We start from the raw sequence: 12891 nt of genomic DNA on the forward strand, positions 1-12891 counted from the left end.
TTGGACAGATCACATCCCCTCTAAATTAAAAGATAATTTTGTCAGCATCTGTCCCTGGAGATTGAGGGACTCTATCCTCCAGATCTCCCTTCTTCCCTGTGCAGGCTGAGGAGAGGAAGCAGGGTGTTACAAATTACTGTCCATGAGTAAAAAAAGTATCACTTCACAAGTATCTGTTTAGTATCTATGCCATTTGGGAGGCAATGATGCAACCCAGAATGCATAATAAAAGTGTGACACAAACAGAAAAATGGTTGGCATCTATTTATTAGCTTGCCCTACTTACCTGATGGGATTTGGAGTTGGAGAAGGTTAAATCCCCTGGCACAGTGTTTTTGCAGATCTCTTCCTTTATTTACTGGAGATTTCACACTTGGCTACCTTATCTCCATTAGCAGAACTCCTGCTTGCCCATAACAAGCTGTCTCAGCCATATCAACAAGACTTTAGCCTATATTTAATAGTGAAAGAGTATTTTTGCTCTCTTGTAGGAAGTCTTGGTGGTACTTGGTACTTTGTGCTGTGATTTCTGTCTTACAATTTCTAGCTGATTTCCACTCCTTGATATATCTCAGAAACCACATGCAAACAAAATCAACCACTGTAATTTCTTGTGAGATCTACGTTTTCATTTGTATTTTAGAAAGAGCTGTCAGAGAGTGTTCCTTCTGAATAAAGCCTCCATTTTAGGTTCTGTACTCATCTCAGAGCCTTCTAATGTATGTTTATGACAAGAAGGCTTTTTACTTCTCCAGAACTCTTGGTAATAATTCCAGTATTTCTTGGTGCTGTCTCTAAATTAAGACAGCTAAGACAATTTTGGTGTGACTTCACACAGGAACTTCTTGATACAAGAAGTTTTTAGTCTTGTTCCTGGTACCATCAACCCAACAAGCTGTGTCTACTGCTAAAGCTATGCTTCTATCTCCTCTCTCCCTCTCTCTTGTGAAATGCAGAGCATTGTGGAGTCTCATTTTTACCAAGCATTTTTTTTTTTACTCCATGTTGGCAGATTATCAACAGTAACTAAGATATCTTGGAAGCTAGGAGTGACAGTTCTGGGGAACCTTCTGCTCTTGCGCAGTGTCGAAAGAAAACTTTGTATTTATCTACAATAGAGCAAGGAATGCTGGGCTGTCTTTGTTCAGCTAGATTACTGAAACCTGTATTTCATCATTACAGTTTATAATTTATTTCAGAGAAGGGTCCATTCTCATTTATTCCGGTTTATTTAGATGAAAAGCATTTTTCTGGTATATTCAGAAATTCTCTTTTAACCTGAAACAAAATACTGGCCTCATCCTGTAGAAATTACTTTAATATAATACTATAACTACAGTGTGGGATCCTGATTTGGAAGCAGGAAAGTTATATCAAGTAAAGCAGACACAACACAGTAGGCAATCAGGTCCCTGACTGCATGGAAGTTTAATAGACAGCCCATTTGTCACTTCTTCTTCTTCTACTCTGTGAAACTTAGAAATGAAGCAAGAATGGAATAAGAATGAAATACACATAACACAGATAATAGGCACTGCTGAGTAGTACATCTGGTTAATGATTATCTTTTACATACTGATATTAGTACCTGAAGTGGGAACATCTCATTTCCTGAATATGATTACCGTTTTGAAATCTTATGCACAGGGGAAAAAACCCAATTCTATAAATTAAACAAGAAGTTCTGAGAACTTATATCCCCCAGTTCACATCCAGATACTAATGCATCTCATTTACTTTGTTGCTATTCCCTTGAGTTATCTGTGTCACGCAGACCAGTCTTGCATGTCATGTTAACTATCCACTGAAAAAAGCTAGAAGTGTACTTGTAACAGTGCCCTGAGCTAGCATACAAGGTAGGTAGAAGAACATAAAAAATTCATCACTGTTACATTTCAAGTTGCTGGGATATTTTAATTCCAATAGGACAGAACCCATGTCAGCTAAAGATGGAGCTATAATTAAACTGATAGGGCATTCACAATTGCCTCGAAACCCGCTGTAGTTGTCATATGTTTCTTTTCCCCATCTTTAAACTGTATGGAAATCAATTATCTCAACAAACCAGCTGTAAGGACTGTATGCCAACCACTTACACTTGAAGTGAATAAATTATTTGAAATTCATTATTGATGTGAACAACTCTCCAAGATTTAAAGCACCAGTCCATTTTCTGTGCTGAGATTCACATGGAATTTTAACAAGTTCAGCACTATCCTCCATCATAAATTCGTATAGCAAACTGTTATGCAAATAGCTGCAGTTCAGGGATTGGCGAGCCATGCACAGAAAATTATGCTTCAGATGACAAAGTGCCTGTGAGTAAATGGTTCTTTACATTTAGTGACAAATTTGTTCCTGATTTACCCCAGAGTGACAGACACAGGGTAAAAGGGGGACATCAGAGACTGAAAATACCATTTGTGTGTCAAGGATGTTAGCAACCTGGAGTGGTGATAGGCACTGGTGTCTACAGGATATGAAATTGAGTTGATGTGATGTCATTTTGGCTCTACTGTAACCTGGTTATCTCTTGCCAAGACTTCATGTATGATTAGTCAGCTCGGAGAGGACAGCAAGCCTTATCAGGCACAACTCCTGACATTCCTGTCAACTTAAGAAATGTGGTTAAGGAATTTAAGATGAGGTGTCACATCTTCATATCAAATCCCATTGAGTCACCACCTACAAGTTTGAAGACTCCTTCTAAAAATATTAATGAAAAGGAAAAATGAAGTTTGGGCTGGCATTGACCTTGTAATGCATTTTGATGCTACATCCCTCTAACTTAGTGTCTTAAATATGCTTACATTTTTTTGTATATATGGAAAATTATTGCCATGCAGGCTGTGGAAAAAAATAATATTCCTTAATACTGATGCAAAGGCATGTTCTGAGTTAGATGGCTTCTAGTCTGTAGAATGAGGGAACCTTTTATGTGCCTGAGCAATTTTAAAAGGAACTCCTTGTGTTTAAAAGTTGCAGTCCCATATATTTAATGAGGGCTATATTTGGAATGGTTAATAGACAGATGAAAATACTAAACATAACAATATTTTTTCATGTCTTCAAAGAACAAACTTGTACAATGTAATATTCACACTGTACACAGATTCTTTCAAGTTTCTTTTCAAAAGCAAGCTAGCAGCATGCTATTTTTTTGCCATTACATTCATCCAACTGCACAATTGTTTTAATAAAAGCAGTTGTGTTCTCTTTCTTGCAGTGGGGCTCAACGTTACAATTCATTGCTAAGCCAAAAAGATTCCTAATATGCTGCAGATCAAAACACAGCATAAACAAAGTACACTAAAGGATCTGTCTATAGTCAGATCTGGGAGACCGAACATGTGTAAGTACTCATTTTTTTCAGCCATTGCTAAGATATTCTTCCAAATATTTCAGGGCCTGGTAAACTTGTGTCTTATATATTTGGTTGATTTTACCTTGTGCAAACAAATAATATTTGGTTGGTTAGTCATTTGAGGGCTTTTTGTTTTTCCTGAATCAGTTTGTGATGTCTGAGAACATGTGCCCTGAATTCTTGCTTCCAAATTTAAATGAATCACTTGTCTAATCTTAATAAGACACACAAAGGAAGAACCAGTAACACTTTGAACAGAGCAAATGAGCAAACAAGTGGTAGCACTTTGAACAGAGCAAACAGAGCTTTGCCATTTTTTCTCATGACAATTAAATTCTAAAGCAAGAGCATTGTGATCTGTATGTTCATCAAGCTAAATCCATGAAGTTCAGGGCTTGAGTCCTACACTTGCCTTGAAGAACCAGCCAAAAGCAAGAAGAATTTCTGCCCAACAAATAAATGGTAAGTTGTGAATCTTTTTTGTGCACAATAAACACAAAGCTAGACAATCTCTTCTTTACCAAACTCTCACGACTATTTCAAGTAGACACAGAAAAACATAACAGAAGAAATAGTTAACATGTCAATTATCTCAAGCTGAGTTATAAAAATAATCAGCAATTCAGAGGGAAGACATTTTCTGCTACTGTTCAGCCTTCAGTCTGAAACTATGTAAGACTTTATGTAATTGACTATTAAGAATATGAATCATCTTCTGAAAATCTTTTCCTGTGGAACAAGTGTTTAATTGCGTTGATCTCTCAGTCTATAGCATGCAAAGAGATCAATCAATTAATGCTTTTGGCTAAAGCACCATTTCTGAATTTTTCAAGCTGAATAGACCCAAGAATACCTCTAGATGTTTAATGCTTGGATCTGACAGCTGGGTGGGTTGAAATGTCCTTTTTTTTTCTGAGGATACATATAACCTTTTCAGATGTTGGATATTTGTGTGCTAACATTATCCTTGAATGTACTACTCAGCTGCAACCTACCTCTACAGTTTCTTGTCACCTACAACACCAATATTTCTGCCAAAGAAATGGATTTTAACAAGACCACTTGCCTTGCTGGCAAGGCACAAGCCAGTGCCTTGCTGTCCCACAGGTCCTCAAGCAAGATGGGGAAATAAGTTTCCTCACTTGGTTTACCAATAAGATTCTAAGCATGTTTATGTCATCTACAGTTGTCAAGAAAAACGATCCCACAAGCATCTCAAAACCAGCCACCACCCTAATATGACTCTCTGGTGAAAATACTCATCACCCAGCTATAGGTATGTGCTGTGGGCACATACCTCCCAGGTTTTCATGTCTAATGAAGTAATTAAACCAACAAATGATTATCTGGTAAATGATGGAGGTCTCTCTAGATGAAATTGTCCCACAGATGGAGAAGGCAAAAGTGTGGGAAGATGGAGAGGCTATTTATGAGGATGCAGAAATGATATTATAGGATGGTGATCAAGATGTGAAAGATAGTGAATATGGGAGATGAAAGTTCATAGTAGTGGGACTTTAGTACGAGATTCAGTTCACCTGAATGTTAGTGCCTAAACATTTGTTGTTGAGCCTGGGCATTACCATGGCTGCCTCTGTAGCCAAGTGAGATCATCAAAGCCATCTTCAAAGGGCAAAGCACCTCCTAAAATGAGAATTATCCAAGACCAGAAGAAGTAATTGCATCCCCAGAATGACTTTGACAATGGAGCATGTTGAACAGTGTCTGGACAAGCTATTACCCTCTGATTTCTTGCTCTAAGATTTTGAGGACAATTTTCGTATATGAAGATCTGGCTTAGGCTTATCTCTAGCTCTTAAAGAAAAAAAACATTTATTAGAATGGGAATGATATTTCTTAATAGTTCAGTTTTTAAATGTATATTTATAGGGTAAAGAAGTAGGTGATGATTAGTGCACAATGCAAGGCTAGTCTGTGGCACTTTGCAGGAGACAACATTAAGAGCTTATATAGACCCTCATCTTATTCCTATTGAGATAAATTAAAGTTTTACAACAAAAAGCAGCTCAGGCCTACATACAGTGTCCATCAAATCCTTGTTTTCTCAAAGGAAGAGATAATAGCTTTGCAGCACTCCTGAATTTGTTTTCTTTTTAAAATGCATTCATCTTTATTGTGAATAATTTGGTTTTTTGATTAATCCCCCAAATTATTCTGGAATAGCTTTCTCTTCTACCATTAGGCACTTTGTTTATGCACTTTACTATGTCTTCAGCAGCACTGAAGTTCCAACAAATAAATAAACAAACAAACATATAAACAACAAATAAATAAATAGGACATACTAAGCTTGATCTGTAACTGGAGTAAGTTAGTAAATGGTAATTGTAGTTAATGGGAAGTGTCATGATAAAAAGAGTCTCTGCTCCAATTGGTCTTTTGTTGATGGTCAGGGACAAAGAAAATAATTTGATCTCATTTCCAACACACTTGCTTTTCATAGTAATAGGTCAAATGTGAATATTTGCATTACATTTCACTGAAGTGACATTAGAGGAAGGTGCCAGGGTAGGGAACCTTCTACATAAGACAGGTGAAAAACATGCAAGCTGGAGGAAGAATGGAAAAAAATGGAAATTTTATGGAAATAGGGAGGAAGCACTTGAAACGACGTTCTAAAATAAGTACACAGCATCTATTTGTGCCAGGGACACATACTGGAATATGAATTTCTAAATATTCAGATTTCCCCTTACCTGAGTTATTGTAATCATCAATTATCCCTTTTGAAAATGTGTGCAGATGCCACACACCTATGAAGAAAAATAAATTATTATACATTTTATAGTTATAAGCTGCCTTCTAAATCCCCATAATTAAATAGAGGGCTCTGCAGCCTCCAAAGGCTTTGTCATTTTAGCTCCTGCTCTTTTCTCTGGCAAAGGTTAGCTAGAGCTCTGGCAAAAGGATTCTTGGTTTTTACAGATGGAAAGAGAAAGAACCTAAGGGTCCTGGCCAGATCTTATTAAGCTATTATCCATTCCTGGTTTTCTTGCACAAGGTCTTTCAAGGGTGTTAGCACCAAACCCATCCCCTCCAGAAATGTCGTCATCATGTGTATCCCCTGAAAAACACACAGTTTTTTCCTAAACCAGCCTATTTCTGTTATTTTTGCTGGGCCCTTGACAATGTGTCATCTTTGAAATGTCATTGCATTAACCTTTTGTTATGTTTGGGGTGCCAGTGTCAACTGCAGGCGCCTGCAGAAGGATGTGCATTTGATTGGCAAAGACAGGATGATTGGCAGCGGGCTAGGATTCTGTCAAAGCTCAAGCGTATCATTGCGTGGCAAAGCTGTTCTGCTCTCTGCCACCCAGCCCCAGTGTATATGCCATGATGGTGTATTTCAACCCACATTTCAAAGGCAGTTAACAACTGGTATCAGTGATATATGGTACGAAGCAAACCCAGTAATCAGTGACTGAAATGACTACAGTTAGGACAGTAAAAAAAACCCAAAACATTTTAATGCTATCTTTCTACCCAGCTATCTGTATATTTATTTATACACACATGCGCACTCTTGGCTAGCTGGATTCTTCAGCATGAAATGGTAAGATAATAATAATTAACATGTAAGGCCTGATATTTTAGTCTATATTTTTCCCTCTGGGAAGTTAGTGGGAGTTTCCCTAGGTATCAGTACTGAACATCAAATTATCAGCAGCTCTGATGTGGATACCTGAAAAGTTTTAAAATGTTCTAGCTTGTCAGACTTACACTTCACTTTATGTTTTAAAACTGAAGATATGCCTGAGAATAGTTAAAAAATGTTTAAAGAGCAGGATAATTATTCAAGTAATGTCTTTTAAAATTAACAATGTGCTCTTATCTATTGGCCTAAGAAACCTATGTGAAGTTTTTGTAACTATTCAAAGCAGTAATTCTCTCACCTTCTCAAGTGAGAGGGTTCATTTACATTTAGTGATCATCTCATTACATTTTGCCTGTAGTCCTTCCTGCATTTCAGTTGGATATGCTATTCTTCTCCACTTACTCTCTTAATGCCTCAGGCAGCAGGCAGTGGCATTAAAAATGTGGTACTTCTAAAGTGCATCTGACAGCCAGTGAAACAGTGCTTCCTTTCTGAGCATGTGAACATTTCATCCTCAGATAAAATACTTGTAGATTCCAGATTTTGTACCTTATACCTCAATGGTTTTTTAGAAGATGTAAGGTTTTAAAAGTGTCATAGCTTTTGCATCTAGTGCGTGTGTCCATTTCCAATGAGGGTTCTTCTACTTCTAACATTGCCTGTTTTTTTTCTTGCCTTTAGGAAAAAACCCAAACTGTTTCATGAAACCTTTTATGGTAACACATTGATTTCTCAAGAAAAAGCTGTCTTGAGGTAACAGTGAAAGCAACAGTGCAATACACATATTTCTCTAAAACACATCTTCTGAATCAGGGAAGTTCTGCTGATTTGGAAAGGATGCTGTGTCTTTGTTGTCCCAGGGATTTCCACAGACTGGGGTTTTTACTCTGGTACAGTGTGTAATTGATAGCTAAAATCACAGAATCACAGGATGTTAGAAGTTGGATAAAATTTTGGCTAATTCCTCACAATACAACTCTGTTTTTCTACTTTACTTTTGTCTTTCTTATTTCCTACCTCTGGATGTCTTCTGCTCATTTTGTCAACTGGCACATTTCAGCCAGTGTGTTTGCTACATCCCCCCAGCTTTCTGTTGACTTTTCATTGCATGCTTCTTAGCCACAGACCCATCTCTTAAATGCTGTCTCAATAATGTTTCTACTACCTCACAAAAATTTAATGCTCAATGAACATTAAACTACTGCATCAATTTCTGCTCTATGGCTTTCCCTGCAATTTTATGATGTTTAATCTCACAGATCCATTTTCAATAATCTCTTTGCTGATCTTTACTCATAATTTCCCACGTATTCTTGGAGAACTTGAGCCTTTCTTTCCACAAAAAAGTAATGTTTCCATTTTCTTTTATAACACCATCACTCAGTGATTCTTTCCTTATATCTCCCTTTAGCATCATCTTTCTCCCTCAGCCACTGGTGTAATAAACCCCATTTCAGCAGCTATGGCACAGAAATTTACCTCCTCTAGGTGCCATCCTGTCTTATTTCTATCAAAAAACCCCTGTATCTTAGCCTGTCTCTAGTAAAACCAAGACCCCATTTTTGCTTAAACATTTTTGACCTCTTCTGCATTATCTGTGCCACTATTTTCAATGACATTGAGACTTACAATTTGAGGATCATCTTTGACTTCCTCTCCGATCGCACATCCAAGTTGCATTAAAATTGCTCCACAACTGTCTCCAGACACTATCTAAAATCCCTCTATTTCTGACCTAACATCAAAAATTCTGAATTATCACCTACTTTTCCACCCAGGGGAACCTCTTCCTCTTTGGTTCCCCTGATGTTCAAATCACCACTTCTGTATCACACCAGAAAATTCTGACAGGGCAAATTCTTCTCACAGCTTGGAGTCTTTGTTTTAAACTTCTTCACCAAACTCCTCCTCCCTCAAATCAAATTCTAGTTATTCCAGTCCTTGCTGTCAGAGCCTAATTTTTCACATTGCCCACATTGTAACCTATTGACTGTCCACTGCTATTGCTCCTCTCTTTATAGTATTACCTCCATGGATGCAATGGGTGCCTGAAATGTTCAGAGTCATTTCCCACTCCTACTTTGAGCACTAAAACAAATAATAATTTGTGGCATGGCTATTTGATACATAGGGATAGTCTATTTACATACTGATAGATGGTTAATGCTTTCATACTTACTGGTAATAGTTCTGTTTTGCCTTATCATATCTCTCTCTCCATTTCACCAGCTCAGAATATGTCTTCCTTGTGACAGGGTCTCTGTTAGACCCTGTAACTTCAGAGAGCATTTCATAAACTTGAAGGAACTTTGTAATAGTGTATTATTAGGTAATAAAAACATAAGTATGACTCATCATTTGTCATACCCCTACTTTCTTCCTGCATTTGTCATCCTTTCCAAAAGTTGTCCCAAATTCTTTTGCCTTAAGTAACTACTTCCTTGTTTTTAATCTTTTTTAAACAAAGAAAAACATACAAAAAGTGTGTTTATACTTATTGAGGATCTATAGCCTTATCACTACAGGAATTACAGTTACAACTCTCATTTTTATGTAGTAGGTAATTTCATTACTAATAGTGTAAATACAAATTTTTTTCAAAATTTTCCTTTGCTGCTCATTAAAACCTATAGAAAAGTTCTTGAGTTTCCATAAATTTTAACAAACACTGGAGAGAAAATCACACTCACTTTACTTTGCAAAGCAACCCCCTTGGTGTTTATTTCATATTTAACAATGTTAGCTCTCCATTGGGTGAGGCCATACCATTTAACAGGAGCATCTCTGAAGGCAACTGTTGTTTTTTTTTTACAGTGCCATTTATAAAGAGTGGACTACTGTGCTGATGGCAAAAAACCCCACACATAGATGATTAAGGACTGATATCTATGTGTAGGGGAAGATACCATCTGATGAGGAACTAATAGCGATGAGCTCTGAGATATCTGACAGACTCAAGATATCCATGAAGACTTCCTGGAAATAAAAGGCAGCTTGGATGTAGCAGAAAATAAGGTAAGTGGCTGTAAAGAGAAAAGATCTCAGCCTGTGATTCAAGGGGGGGATGTCTCTGCCTCTTAGGCAGGGCTGGGGGGGGAGCCAAGGATGTTCTTCCCAGAGCATCTGAAGGGAAAGAGACTTTTTGTAAGGAGTTCAATGAGTTTCTGCTCCTAGCTGTGTTATTATTCATGTTTTAGGGTGCCCACAGAACTTCTAAATTCTCTTATTGTTATTTAAAAAACTAACAAAAAACCAACTCCTCCTATGTCCCTCTTCCTATTTGTTATATATCTGACTGAGGGACAGTATAATGTGCTTATGCAAATTCATCCTAAAATGGATTTATTGCAAAATCCGTGATAATTAGAGCTGACAGAAGGTACACAAAAATAAAGTCAGTTATGTGACATGGTGTAAGTTAATATAAACCTTCACATACCAGCTACATCTCACTGGGTGATGCACTGTTTTTTTTTTGTAATGAGCATCAATTCTTCAGCTGTTTGCTCCTCCTTGGATAACTTTAACATCCAGTTCCTGGAATGAGAGTAGAACATGTTCGAAAAGCAAGAAGTGAAAGTGCAATATTGCAATGTAAATTGCAATTGGGTCTTCGTTGTGGTTTTTTTTTTTTTTTTTTTTTCCCATTCCTTTCCTTCTATAGGATGGGCATCTCCATTCTGAATTGCTTGTCTCTATCACACCTATCACACTTCAAAGTAAATCAGATTTACTGTTGGCAGTTCACTCACTGCAGGCTCCTTGCCTGACTGTCACCCACCTCATGGCACACCCGTGTACGGGAACACTTGAAAATGCTGCAACATTATCACTGATGTTAAGAATTCCTTGTCTAATCCTCTTTTCTCCATACCCCACCTTCATAAGCTCCCTGTTTCTTCTGCTTTCTTTAAAACAACACCTATGGACTTGCTGTGCCAGGCAAGTACTGCATAGCACTCTGCTCACTGCTCCGTCTCAACCTCTGGACTGATGCTGTTGGTTTCTCTCGTTTTCACCTACCAGTTTCTCAGTTCTCTCACAGAGGTTCCACCTGCCATCCATCCACCCTGTGCCAGTACCCCACTGTCCCTGCCACCTCACAGAGGGCAGTGGGTGCCCTTAATTGTGGCTACGGGTTCCCACTCCAAGCTTTGTGTTCTGTGTGGCAACTCTGTCCCCACCTCCTCCCACGGCCCCTTGGCACTCGGCACTCAGCTGCAGCTCAGGTTACTGCGTATTTCCCATCAGGGACTTAAGCTCTTCAGAAGCAATTGCAATTGCACATGCAAAATATTTTTCATGCAAATAGAGTGCTCTCTCTATATTTTTGACCCCTGCCAGATAAGACTATAAATACCTGAAAGACTGGACAAGCTCGTGCAACCACTTTTAGATTACATGGTCTACAGGATTAGACTTCTTGCAAGATTTCCAGAACTTCCTGGTTGGCTGAGTGGAAATATCTTAAAAATAACATCTTAGAGTATTCCAGTGTTTCTGTTTCCTCTATTGGTTAAAAACAGGAAATGCAGAAGCATGTGAATTTCAGGTTTTACTAAACTCCAGAAAAATATGGTTCAGAGAGAGAGCACTTAAAAAAAAAAAAAAGAAAGGACCAAATTAGAAGCCAGCTTCTATTTTCACCTAAACCAGTTCATCTCTTTGCTTTCACCATCCTTCAAAACCAGCACCGACTGGAGTGTTTTGCATATTTGTAATGTCTGCTGGAGATAACAGGCAGAGAGCAGGCTGGTTCCAAAATAGGCTTCATGCTCTTTGTGTAACCCAGTGAGCGAACATCCTGACATGCAATTATTTGTTTTTCTCTCTTTACTAGTGCAAAACATTTGGATAGTCAGGTTTTAATTCATTTCAATTTACAATGTTACCTAAGGATGTTTCTTATCTAAGAAAAGCATTACTGTTTCAAAGAACATTTTTCCTCTTTTAATAGCTACTCATTCAGTGCTAGTTACCTTACTGCATACATAAAGTTAGGACTGTTTCTTCTCATGCGTATCACTGTACACTGATAAACACTGAGTTTCATCTGCCATTTGATTGCCACTTCCACAACTCTAAAGAAGGTGCACATAACCTTTACCTTATTATTTATTCCTCTGAAAATGTATTATGAAAGTCTGTTAGTTAACTCTTTCCCCTCATCACTCTACAAGCACCACTATGCAAGGAATTAGTGGAAGGAATTTGCTCATAATATTTTATCCTATTTTTCCAACGAGCCAATCAAACTTTTTTTTTTTTTTTTTTTTTTTTTCCCCTCTCTTCATTCCCAGTTTGAAATTTTATGGTTTCTTACATTTCAAAGAACTTGACCTGTCCAGCAACTCTCCTGTCCTGCTGCTCTTACTGACACGGAAACCAGATTTGGTAAATTGTATAATGGGAACAGTGCAGAAAAAGGACACCAAAGAAGCTCTGCAGCTGCTGTGTCCATTGATGTTTTTGTGATTAATACAATTTCGCTTTCTTCAAATCAGAAAATACAGTACATGTTCTAATTTTCTGGGGCCTGGTTCAGAAATAACCTGTGCTGTGACAGCAGCACTTTCCTGATGTGCTTTCTTATTTCACAGCAACCTGCAACTCAGTGACTTCAGAGACAGAGGTGACACCTTTGTGTTTTATTAGCTTTTCATGTACTGCCTGTGAATTTATTTTAGAGATCTGCATCACATTCTCCTCTCCTCTCCTCTCCTCTCCTCTCCTCTTCTCTCCTCTCGTCTCCTCTTCCTTTCCATCTTCCCTTCATATTTCAACTTGTTCTTCCCTGAGACTGGGGACAGGTGAGCTGGGGAATGAAAATTGCACAGAGTACTTCAGACATTGTATGAATGGTTAATAATAATTCACCCTTCTTTAGCATTTTATTGCTCATTATACTGTA

The 12891-nt window shown here is 37.9% G+C and overlaps 1 long non-coding RNA gene across 2 annotated transcripts in view; it reads left to right on the forward strand.

Annotated features, from left to right (window-relative positions):
• The window catches only part of LOC139794206 (uncharacterized), a 49715-nt gene extending 37025 nt beyond the window's left edge, over nucleotides 1–12690 (forward strand). For both annotated transcript variants that reach the window (XR_011725019.1, XR_011725018.1), the window contains exon 4: nucleotides 9795–12690. This is a non-coding gene — a long non-coding RNA (uncharacterized lncRNA). The remainder of the gene's footprint in view (nucleotides 1–9794) is intronic.
• Nucleotides 12691–12891: the final 201 nt, after the last annotated feature.

This window comes from Heliangelus exortis, chromosome 3 (genome assembly GCF_036169615.1).
Source record: "Heliangelus exortis chromosome 3, bHelExo1.hap1, whole genome shotgun sequence".
Classification (NCBI taxonomy): Eukaryota; Metazoa; Chordata; class Aves; order Apodiformes; family Trochilidae; genus Heliangelus; species Heliangelus exortis.